The sequence below is a fragment of the Octopus sinensis genome, unplaced genomic scaffold (assembly GCF_006345805.1).
Source record: "Octopus sinensis unplaced genomic scaffold, ASM634580v1 Contig11491, whole genome shotgun sequence".
Lineage (NCBI taxonomy): Eukaryota > Metazoa > Mollusca > Cephalopoda > Octopoda > Octopodidae > Octopus > Octopus sinensis.
The window spans coordinates 25,134-37,501 of record NW_021832380.1 but is presented as its reverse complement, the minus strand read 5'-3'; the positions used below and the strand labels follow the sequence as shown (position 1 = coordinate 37,501).

At 38.6% G+C, this 12,368-nt stretch overlaps 1 pseudogene; it reads left to right on the top strand.

The window, feature by feature from the left end:
- The first annotated feature begins 484 nt into the window (after positions 1–484).
- Positions 485–1,509, top strand: LOC115228956 (annotated as a pseudogene).
- The last annotated feature ends 10,859 nt before the right edge of the window (positions 1,510–12,368 follow it).

The window sequence follows — 12,368 nt, the reverse complement described above, 5'->3', positions numbered from 1 at the left end:
TGATTGAGAATATCTAAATGGATGAGGACAGTTACAAGAATGCAAATTTCCACGAAGAAAGTGCGAGTTTTGGTGTGTTCGGTGTCATACAACTTGGGTTGTTGTTCCGTCTCACTCATAAGCTGCCTATAATAAATCAATTGTTGCGGTCTATTAATTTACTCAAATTATAAACTTACTTGTTATTAAAAATAATATACAAAATATTAGAATAAATCGGAAATAGAAAGGGAATATCAGTGGGACAGTCGTAGAAGTATTGACAGGACAGTCACCTCCCCCATTGGAAACACCTCCCCACACTGTATATGTGTTGACTGCCATTTTATGTTTAATATAAAATGATATTAAATCAATTGTAATTATAGATAATAAATAGAGAATTACCGCAAATGCAGGAAAGCAAGACAACGCCGGGATATGTCAGATTCATGTTAGGAGGGACGGCAGGGTATCCCTGAGTATTCATTCCCATTAAGAGTATTGGCCACAGTGGTCGTCCAGCCAATGGACGTCCTCAAGAATAGAATCCAAATGAGCGGTATCTACAAATCAATAAGCAGGTTCGGGTACTAAGCAAAAAGAGTTCTCCTCCACTTTCCAAGCTCTCCGAATTATATCGAAAACAGAAGGAGTTACTGCATTATACTCAGGGTACTATTCGGGATGTTATTTCAGTCTGTCTGCCGGAGTACTCCGCCAAGCTTCCTACACCACAGTGCGATTGGGACTGTATACTTATTTGTTCGACCAGTTCCGTCGCAAGTTGGAGTGTTTGGTTGATTGTAGTCACTGTGGGGACAGTCCTGGGTTTCTGTCCAAGTTGGGGATGGCCATGCTTTCGGGGGGTACGGGGGCGTTGGCCGGGACTCCGGCAGAAGTGTCCCTCATTAGGATGGCCACCGACGGGAGACTTGTCATGGAAAAAAGACGGAATTACAAGCATGTGGGCGATGCTCTGTCGAGGATCATCAGAGAAGAAGGAATTGCTACTCTGTGGAGAGTATGAGTGTCTATCTATACCAGGGGAGTCTCCCGACAGTTATCAGAGCAGTCATTGTGAATGCCTCCCAACTCACTTCCTATTCACAAATAAAGGAAGTGTTGGCCAGTTTTGACAAGGGTGAGTAAACGGACATTTATTGTAGAGGCATTGCGGTCGGACTCTCTCTTATGCCAGTTGGTTGCCAGTGCTCTCAGTGGGTTGATCACGACTACTGTCTCACTCCCCATCGACATGGCCAAGACGAGATTGCAAGGAATGTCGTCTGGGGAGTATAAGGGGATGATGGTGCACTTAACTAATTCAGAATAGGACGTTCTGCTGCGTGTATGTCGTGATGAGGGGTTCCTTTCTCTCTGGAAAGGATTCACTGCATACTTTACCAGGCTGGCTCCTCACACCATCATCACATTCCTTCTGGTCGAACGCCTTAACAGCTTGTACAGACGAGTTGTCTTTGGAGACGAAAAAGCTGTCAGCCAATTATAATTTATTTGTTCAATATGTACTTGTCTGGCTTATTGTTTGACATTAAAACCAGCCAGGCAACTGTCGTGTTTTTTAAAAAGCGGCCAAAATTAAAAATAATCAGTTTGGGAGACAGATTTGACAGTCTGCCAGTAAAGCTGCAAATGTGACTCTCCCAAACAGACCAGTTAATTAGTAAATGGGAGTCGGCAACTCTAAAAGGAACAAATGTGGGAAGCGCAGGCTACTGCACGCATGTGATGGACTACTTGCTGCTGGGTCAATTGGCAGGTGAGTGGAATACTTATCTCATTGTGACTGACTAATATAACAACTCTCTCAAATGCTGGGAAATGGGGAAATGACATTAGTTGACAATCACGGGAAACGGTTTTTCCAAAAAATCAGGTAGATTGGTTGCACATACGTGAAGAACTCAAGAATTGATCTACTGGTTTTTATAGTAGCTCTCGAATCTTGAGATGAAGTATCACGAATCCATAGTTTAAAATGGTCGGAAGGCTATAGAGAAGGTCGAAAGGATCAATATAGTAGACAAACACAGGGAGACGGTTTTCCTGAAAAAATCAGGTCGGTTAGTTGCACACACGTGTCGAACTAGAGTATTCATTTTCTGATTTATGACAGTTGTCATCAATGCAAATCCTTGTCAAAACATGATAATCAAATATTTTTCAATAAAACATTAACTAATTATTTTTGAATATCTCTTTAAAAAGTTTAAAATGGACCTTCCTCACTTTTTAAAAATTTTAATTTGTATCACAAATGTCTAAATTTTTTTTTTTTTTTTTTTTTTATAGAAATAAACAAGACAAAAATTACAGATAGCTAAGTTAGTTAAAGGCCTCACGAGACACCCGACCAGCCGCGCGAATGGCGAAGACGTTCCCTCGGATCACAGCAATCGACAGACGTTCCAGGAGCCAAGAAAACTCTCTTGGATCGGACTAGTCCTTGAAATCCGTCGACCGAGCGAGCGAAGGAAGCGGAGTGTCTTGGGACCGAAGATCCCGGAGGACTCCAAGGCAATTGGAGTAAAGAGCAGCGAGTTGGACAGGTGGCCGTACTTGAGAATCTTTCGCTCCTCGGCCTGCCTGGAAGCGTGCCCAGGATTGGCGGCGGACAGCGCGAGATTTCCCAGCGAGAACGTGCCCGAGCAGGTAGAATCCCAAATAAGGGATTTCCCCTGCTCGTAGGGGAAGGTGGACATGCCGTCAGGGCGTTTGCCATCCCCTCTATCCAATCCAACAGGTTCAAGGATAGACGGGATGCCTGCTGAGGCGAGGGCTCTCTGTACGACTGAGTTGAGTTCACTGTGACGGGGGGCACGACCGGCACTCCGCCGGCAAGCGAGGGGATGCAAACCGTACTCGTCAACAGTTCCCCCACAACGGCATTGTGTGCGACTGGCAGATTTTCAGCCCGACACGGAGGGAGATTGCAATTCTTAGGCATTCCTTGTCCAACAGGTTCCCGATGGAAGGGAGAGGGAGAGCCTTAACCAGACACCGCTGCTTTCACAGCGACCTGCACGGAGGCAAGCGACACGGTGTTGATTGGAGACAGGAAGCAGGCCTTCGAAGATTGCCTGACAAGAGATTTCGTCCCATTGGCGCTGTACAGATTGAGAGTTGGGCAGCTTCGAACCAAACCGAGCCTCCCACCGACCACGGGCTGCAGAGTAAACTTCAGACAATTTCCGTTCGGGGAGGTTTCTAAGAACGATGTCTGAGAGAGTACGAGAAGCGTGATGCGCGGATAGGAATGCCGGGAGGGCAAGATCGGAATAGGATCTCAAGCCAAGGCCACCCCAGCGCACAGGCAGGGATGCCTGAGTCCAGCCTGGATCGTCGAAAGCCAGATTGCAAAGAGAGCTCGTACCGAGCCTGAGGATATTACATCAATTTCTGAACTAGACAAAATCAATATATTAATGGAGATGTAGAGCAATTTATTTTCACGATTTCGAATTGCCGGGACATAAGATGGACTGGTGGTTCCCCCGGGCGATCGCCAACGAGACTCTTTGGAGAAGATGACGAGTCTCGTTGAAGTTTTTACTTTTTTAGCGATTTTTGTCCCCAACCGACGAATGAAAAAAAGTGATTCCGGGCCGATGATCCCTGATGTCTCTACGGCTATTGGCGCAAAAATCTGATTTCTTGCCCAGGGACGAGTATTTTTTTGATTTTGTAAGTTTCGCGAGTTTTGCCGCCGAGCCGGGATCGGCAACTGACAAAATCAGATTGCTGGGAGAGAAAGTGTCGGAGTATGTCGTATCCCAGATAAGGCATTCCCCGTAGTCGAAGGGAAATGTTGTCATACCATCTGAGCGCTTTCCATCTCTGCGATCCAATCCGACTGGTTCCCTGGTTCCAACACATTAAGAATTCTGCAGATGTCATGGCACGGTTTGCCACATCATTAAGCCCAGAGTGGCAGGAAAAACAATCAGCGCTACGATGGTAAGATAGCGGGTGTGGTCCCAAGGTGTCAATCGTCTGACCGCAGCGGCATTGATGTTTACGGCAGATGTTCAATCCAAGGCGCAGGCATTCTTTATCCAGTAACGTCCGACTGACGCCATTGGGATAGCTGTCATCCAGGCTCCTGAATACTTTTGGGACCTTGCGAGCAGACAGGCCAAGCGGTGTTGATCGACACTTGAGGAGAGGGAACTTGTGGTCGGAAAAAATTGTGTCCCATTCCCGTTGTTTGGTCAAATCAACAGTAAATTTGAGACCAATAGCGGACTAGTATCTGACAGCCGAAGAAAACTCAGGATCCAAGGGGGATTCAGAAACGGATTGGAGAATCTCATGGACAAGACAGCTAGTGGCATGAACAGAAGAAAGGAATGCTGGCAGGGAAAGATCGGCGGCAGAGCGCACACCGATGCCACCGTGGCTAACCGAAAGGATTGTCTGCTCCCAGCCAAGGTCATCGAAAGGGGTGTTACAGATTGTTTCGAGGCATGACCTGAGAGCACGGTCAAAGGTGGAAAGGCCTACATGATTTTTGAAGCGGGGAGCACTTCTTAGAGTATATAGTAACTTGGGAATCGCGAAGCAGTTCTTCAATAGAAATAGGGCGGCGTGGGAATCGATTGCCGTGACTTTACTGAACATGGGATCGAAGGTGGTTTCGGACAGGTTTTGGTCTATTCCTGTGTTATGTATGGATACAAATTCGTCTGTTTGTAGAAAAACTCGTCAGTATAATATTATGTATATCTAATAATAAAATGGTATGGTGTGTGTCTGTCTGTCTGTCTGTGTGTCTGTCTGTCTGTGTGTGCAACACCAACTTCAAATTGGCAATACGATGTCCTCGACTTACATGATGAGGTCCTTAAACCTTCCCCCCAAAAAAAATAAAAAAAATTTTCTGCATTTTGGTTAAAATGAACAACTACGATGTCCTCGATCTACATGATGAAGTCCTTAAAACCTTCCCCCAAAAAAAATTAAAAAAAAAATTTCTGCATTTTGGTTAAAATGAACAACTACAATGTCCTCGACTTACATGATGAAGTCCTTAAAACCTTCCCCCCAAAAAAAATTAAAAAAAAATTTTCTCATTTTGTTAAAATGAACAACTACAATGTCCTCGACTTACATGATGAAGTCCTTAAAACCTTCCCCCCCAAAAAAATTAAAAAAAATTTTCTGCATTTTGGTTAAAATGAACAACTACAATGTCCTCGACTTACATGATGAAGTCCTTAAAACCTTCCCCCCAAAAAATAAAAAAAAAATTTTCTGCATTTTGGTTAAAATGAACAACTACAATGTCCTCGACTTACATGATGAAGTCCTTAAAACCTTCCCCCCAAAAAAAAAATTAAAAAAAAATTTTCTGCATTTTGGTTAAAATGAACAACTACGATGTCCTCGACTTACATGATGAGGTCCTTAAAACCTTCCCCCCAAAAAAATTAAAAAAAAATTTTCTGCATTTGGTTAAAATGAACAACTACAATGTCCTCGACTTACATGATGAAGTCCTTAAAACCTTCCCCCCAAAAAATTAAAAAAAATTTTCTGCATTTTGGTTAAAATGAACAACTACGATGTCCTCGATCTACATGATGAAGTCCTTAAAACCTCCCCCCAAAAAAAATTAAAAAAAAAATTTCTGCATTTGGTTAAAATGAACAACTACAATGTCCTCGACTTACATGATGAAGTCCTTAAAACCTTCCCCCCAAAAAAATTAAAAAAAATTTTCTGCATTTTGGTTAAAATGAACAACTACAATGTCCTCGACTTACATGATGAAGTCCTTAAAACCTTCCCCCCAAAAAAAATTAAAAAAAAATTTTCTGCATTTTGGTTAAAATGAACAACTACAATGTCCTCGACTTACATGATGAAGTCCTTAAAACCTTCCCCCCCAAAAAAAATTAAAAAAAAATTTCTGCATTTGGTTAAAATGAACAACTACAATGTCCTCGACTTACATGATGAAGTCCTTAAAACCTCCCCCCCCAAAAAAATTAAAAAAAAAATTTCTGCATTTTGGTTAAAATGAACAACTACAATGTCCTCGACTTACATGATGAAGTCCTTAAAACCTTCCCCCCAAAAAAATTAAAAAAAAATTTCTGCATTTTGGTTAAAATGAACAACTACAATGTCCTCGACTTACATGATGAAGTCCTTAAAACCTTCCCCCCCAAAAAAATTAAAAAAAAAATTTTCTGCATTTTGGTTAAAATGAACAACTACATGTCCTCGACTTACATGATGAAGTCCTTAAAACTTCCCCCCAAAAAAAATTAAAAAAAAATTTTCTGCATTTTGGTTAAAATGAACAACTACAATGTCCTCGACTTACATGATGAAGTCCTTAAAACCTTCCCCCCCAAAAAAATTAAAAAAAATTTTCTGCATTTTGGTTAAAATGAACAACTACAATGTCCTCGACTTACATGATGAAGTCCTTAAAACCTTCCCCCCAAAAAAATTAAAAAAAAATTTCTGCATTTTGGTTAAAATGAACAACTACAATGTCCTCGACTTACATGATGAAGTCCTTAAAACCTTCCCCCCAAAAAAAATTAAAAAAAAATTTCTGCATTTTGGTTAAAATGAACAACTACAATGTCCTCGACTTACATGATGAAGTCCTTAAAACCTTCCCCCCCCAAAAAATTAAAAAAAAAATTTCTGCATTTTGGTTAAAATGAACAACTACAATGTCCTCGACTTACATGATGAAGTCCTTAAAACCTTCCCCCCAAAAAAAATAAAAAAAAATTTTCTGCATTTTGGTTAAAATGAACAACTACGATGTCCTCGATCTACATGATGAAGTCCTTAAAACCTTCCCCCAAAAAAAATTAAAAAAAAAATTTCTGCATTTTGGTTAAAATGAACAACTACAATGTCCTCGACTTACATGATGAAGTCCTTAAAACCTTCCCCCCCAAAAAATTAAAAAAAATTTTCTGCATTTTGGTTAAAATGAACAACTACGATGTCCTCGATCTACATGATGAAGTCCTTAAAACTTCCCCCCAAAAAAATTAAAAAAAAAATTCTGCATTTTGGTTAAAATGAACAACTACAATGTCCTCGACTTACATGATGAAGTCCTAAAACCTTCCCCCAAAAAATCAAAAAATTATTTTCTGCATTTGATTAAAAATGAACAACGCGAATGTCCTTGACATACCAGAAAGAAATTCAATTCATCCTATGTTTTTCTCTTTAAAATTAAATGCATATATCATTATCGACCATGAATCAAAATAAAGCTATTATCATATTGACTTTGACAGAATGTGCAATCACAGATTGCACGACTTGAATAGAGTGTGCAATTAACAGATTTTGAAAAACCACTTTGATAGTTGAAACCACATTAGCACAATCATTAACACAATTACCACCAATTGACGCACGACCTTGAATAGAGTGTGCAATTAACAGATTTTGAAAAACACTTTGATAGTTGAAACCACATTAGCACAACCATTAACACAATTTACCACCAATTGACAGCGCAATCAGAAGAATTTGCGTAAAAATATTAACTATTTACTTGAGTTTTTCGTAAAGATAGAATTTATTTTCGGTATGCCTCTTTTCCTAAACTTTTTTATTATTCAAAAATAATTTTTTAAATAGATAACCGAAGGAGGAAAACGAAGCTGAAGAAAAAAAACGGTCAGCTTAATAAGGTAATTAATTAAATCTTTTTTGTGTGTCGCTTTTTTGTGTGTCGCTTCTTGCCTGCCGCATTTCGCCTGCCGCATTCCCCCGCCCCATTTCCGCCAGTAAAAAACAAAAAGAGAAAAAAAAGGAAATTACAAAGGAAAAATGAAAAAATTAAATATAAAAAAAATAAACCACAAAAAATGAAAAAAAAGTGTGCAATGACAATAAACAAGGCCCAGGGACAGTCATTAAAGGTAGTTGGGTTATTTTTAGAGAGTGAGTGCTTTTCACATGGACAGCTGTATGTGGGATGCTCGAGGGTAGGCAGAAGAGAAAATTTATTCATATATGCCAAGGAAGGACGGACGACAAAAATCGTTATCAACAGGCGATAGAATAGGGTTACATTAACCAGGTAGTTTTATACATCTACATAAACTTATAGTTGTTTGATGAAACAGGCCCTCCGCAGGAGCTAGGTCGCGGTGAGCGAAGCGAGCTGCCGAGCTAGGTAAAAAATACGGTTTCACTAACAGTCCTAATGATGAAAAACAACCTTTTTTTTTGATATGCGAAAAGTCTTTTTCTAACGAGGCTATGAGGCCTTTTAGATTAAGTCAGAATTTAAAAAAGGTTCATATTTATATTTTATGAAAATATAGGTTCATCCAAATTAATCCAACCAGCCCCTTGCGATTTTTAAAGGACTACTCACAAAGCACAAAAATCAACAGAAATGGACAAATATATTTACTGCTGATCATTAAAGGAATGATGACGGTCTTATTGCATCATATAATATTGCTTTACTCATCGCTAAATCTGGTAAACCCCACACAATTGGCGAACAACTTCTAATTCCATCAATTCCCAAAGCACTGACAACGGTTATGCACTAACCTCATTAGAATATCATTAAGTCGATTCCACTGAGTAAAAACACGGTACAGAGACGTATCGATGACATGACATTGTTCTTGTTGTTATAAATTTATTTTTTTCTTTTTGTTTCCATGTACATTTTCATGGTGGGCGATATTGCTAAAAAGTTTGCTAAAGGGGGCGACAACAAGAAAAGGTTTGGGAAACACTGATATACATTATGACTCATGGAGCATTGAATCGTCAATATTTAGTTATTATTTCAAATAATATGAATATTATTGTGAACCAAAATAATCACAGATTATCTAATGATAGCATTCTACAGATTATATATGAACTTGAAAGATTTTACTTTGAATGTTGCTTCAATTTGTTAATTTTGGAATATTTAATGTGGCCGGCACATTAATGGACCCGGCATAAATTGCAAAATGAATTATTTAAACCTCGGCCTTCATCAGCGACATCGGGAGAAAATTGGCCCACAGGATGAAAGAGCCACGCGAGGTTTTGTGGCTATTGCAGAGGATATCCATCGCTATTCTCCGTGGCAACACGCATGGGGTACTTTCCGCAGGAGGGTGCGTGCTTAAGCTTCCCGGGTCAATTGGAGAACAAAATCAATAATTTTTTAAAGAAACTACTTTAATGTTTCTTCAGTTAGCATAATTTTTTTAGATTAAAGAAAATACAAAAAATCTTGATTTTTTTATTTGAAATGGTATGCTGCAATACGTCTCCCATTCCATTTTAACAAATATCACAACATCCTACCAATGTGAGTTTTTTTCTATGAACTATAAACGGATATTTCATGATGTTCTAATAAATCCGTTAATTATGCAAGTTTGTGCTTATTAAAAAGCGTTTTAAGATTTTTTTATGATTCCCAGGTCTATTAGCTGGACCAAGCCTGCGGTATAAACATGATTTCAATATTAGACAAATTTTCTGGTATGCAATGGGAAGGACAGTTATCCAAAATAAGCAAAATTTGTTTTTTTCTGTAATTATAGATTTAAATCAAAGTTTATTAGCCAATCTATGAAGATTTTTCCAGTCATCCAAACACGCTGGGAGCTATAATATGAAATAAATGAATCTTAATTGTAGTTTTTGAAACATCGGGGTTTTTTTGGTTTTGACATCATCACAGTTTTTAATTTATGAGTTCTACTCATATTAGTGCAAAGCATTATGTAAACACGATCCTTGAAATTTTTGTAATCTTTAAATCAGTTACGACAAATGGATTTTGAAGGAATGATTTTATAAAACAATCCAGTTTCATCTAAGTTGTAAATTTGATCATTATTGTATCTCTGTGAAACTTCACAAAATTTAGAAAAAAAAGACTCGATGTCAACGGGATCGTCTGTTTTCATTTCTCCGTGCAATTTTCGCATTCGAAATCCATGTCGTTTTTTAAATTGCTGACAAGAAAAATGAGGATTCTTCTCTTTATAAGATAAAATTTCTATTTTCTGATTAAAATTCAGAGTATAATTATTATTACGAAAAGACATATAGGACACATTTTATTAATAAAATTCAAATATATTAAAAAAAATTTTGAAACATACAAATTATAGTACAAAAAATCAAAATTTGTGGCCAATTTGAGAGGGTTAAGTGTATTATTTTTTACTGAAAGATGAACCAAAATTACAGTTCTATGCAATTGAAGATAAGGAACTTAAATTCAAGATAATTGATATAGTTTATCTGCTTTATTGAAATCTAAGCATAGTAAAAACCATTTTTCCTAAGTTATCTTCATTTTGTAAAATTTGCGAATACAGTCCGATCTCGGATGAGCTTTAAAAATTTCATCTTTTTGGTTAGACAAAAAAGAGTTAGATCAAGATTTTATTGAGCGATGATAGAATGAAGTGGATAAAAAATAATTTGCTTGGAATAAAAACTTCGGATAAGGATTATTTCAATTTAACTGCATAATTTCATGATATATATTAAAATAAAGAAGATGGTAAATTGTATTAGCTTATTCGACCTCTTTTTGAACCTTCGTTCATGCCAAACGAAAGCCTTTTTGACAAACACGCAATTCTTTAGTATCTCAATAAAAGAAATTTATTCGAATATGTATTTAAAATTAATGAAAAGAAATTTGGTTGATAATTAGAGTGGATTTGGTTGATAAAATTTTAACAAATAAAAAAATTAAAAATGTATTTAAAAAACTGATAATTGTTATGTCATCAACTAACAAAAATTAAAAAAAACATTAAAATTTTTTTTAGTCCCTCGTTGGGACGCTGGAGATGAATTTTGGCAAACTCGAGTCTAGCTTCTAAGATCCCATCACCTCTTTTTTTCTGCCTTTCTTTATAAAACGAAATTAATTCTCTCTTCTATTTTTTTTATCTTGGACGCGGAAATAATATACTCGCGGAAGAACAGTGGGGTTTTAGACCTGGTCGATCAACCGGTCACTGTTTCTCGCTTCTTGAGGAAGAACTGTCTCGGGCCAAACTCCATAAAGCCTGCCTAACGGCGGTCTGCTTGGACGTCTGCAAGGCCTTTGACAGTGTCTGGCACTTGGGGTTGTTAGATAAAGTAGCGGAGTTGGGTGCTGGGCGAAAAACTGTCAGATGGCTAAAGGGCTTCTTGTGCGAGAGAAAATCGTTCATTCGTTGTGGAAATTTGTTATCGAAGGCCGTGAATCTGAGGAGAGGTGTTCCTCAGGGATCGGTTCTCAGCCCCTTGCTCTTTAATATATTTCTGGCCGACGTCCCGAAACCACATTTTCCTACGAGCAGACTAATTATCTACGCGGACGATATCTTGGTTACGGATGTCTCGATGTGGGGACCCCGACACAGAAGAAGGTTGTCCTGGAGCAGACTAGAACCGTACTTGGAGGAACTTTAAATCTGGTGCAATGGTAAAGGCTTGAATCTCGCTCTGGACAAAAGTACCATTTGTTGGATTTCAATGGGTCGTGACAAAAAACCGACTTTCGAGGATTATGGGAACCTGATTATATCGAAGAACCTACGTTACCTGGGAGTAACTATAGACCCCACCGGGTCATACAAACCCCATGTGCATGCAAAGCGGAAACAAGGAGCAAAAATCCTAAAAGGACTGAGGCGTTTTTGTCTAAGCGCAGAAACGTTTCTACACATCTACCAGACTTGTGTTCAGCCACTAATAATCTATGGTTCGGAGGGCTGGTACCAAACTGATGAAAGGGACCTTCTAATCGCCAAACTCGAAAAAACCAGACGATTTGCCATCAAACTGGCATTCGGCCTGGACCTCGCTGGAGGACCTGCATGAGCAAAGTGTTGACACGATAGACGCGATCCTGGCAAAAACTCGAATTCGCTGAGGGAGATAAGACAGTCTCCCGGGGCAAAACCGAAGTTGAGACCTTCGTGGCTCTCGTTATCAAGCCCCCTAAGCTCTAATTCCTCGGCCACTTTTCTTTTGGAGCTATTGTATTAAATAAACCATATTCTTCTATCTTATTTCATTTTCTCTCCTAATTTTTCCTCGACTCCTAATTAACACTTTTCATAAATCTATTATCCGGGAAACAGCCAGCTTTTTCTAATGCATATACTCCTAATTATCGCAGTAAATGTTAAACAAACTAGATATAGCCCGATTTAAATGGTCCCATCAATTTTTTTAACTGTTATCAGAGATTTTTGCGCAAATTTGGTTTGGACTTGGTTTATTTTGGTATTTCACTTCTTCCCACTTGGCTCGGACTTGGATTATTCATGTAGTGCTTGATTAATTGTCCAATAATAACGTTAGATAGACAATATAGCAACTAGATTTCACTCCCT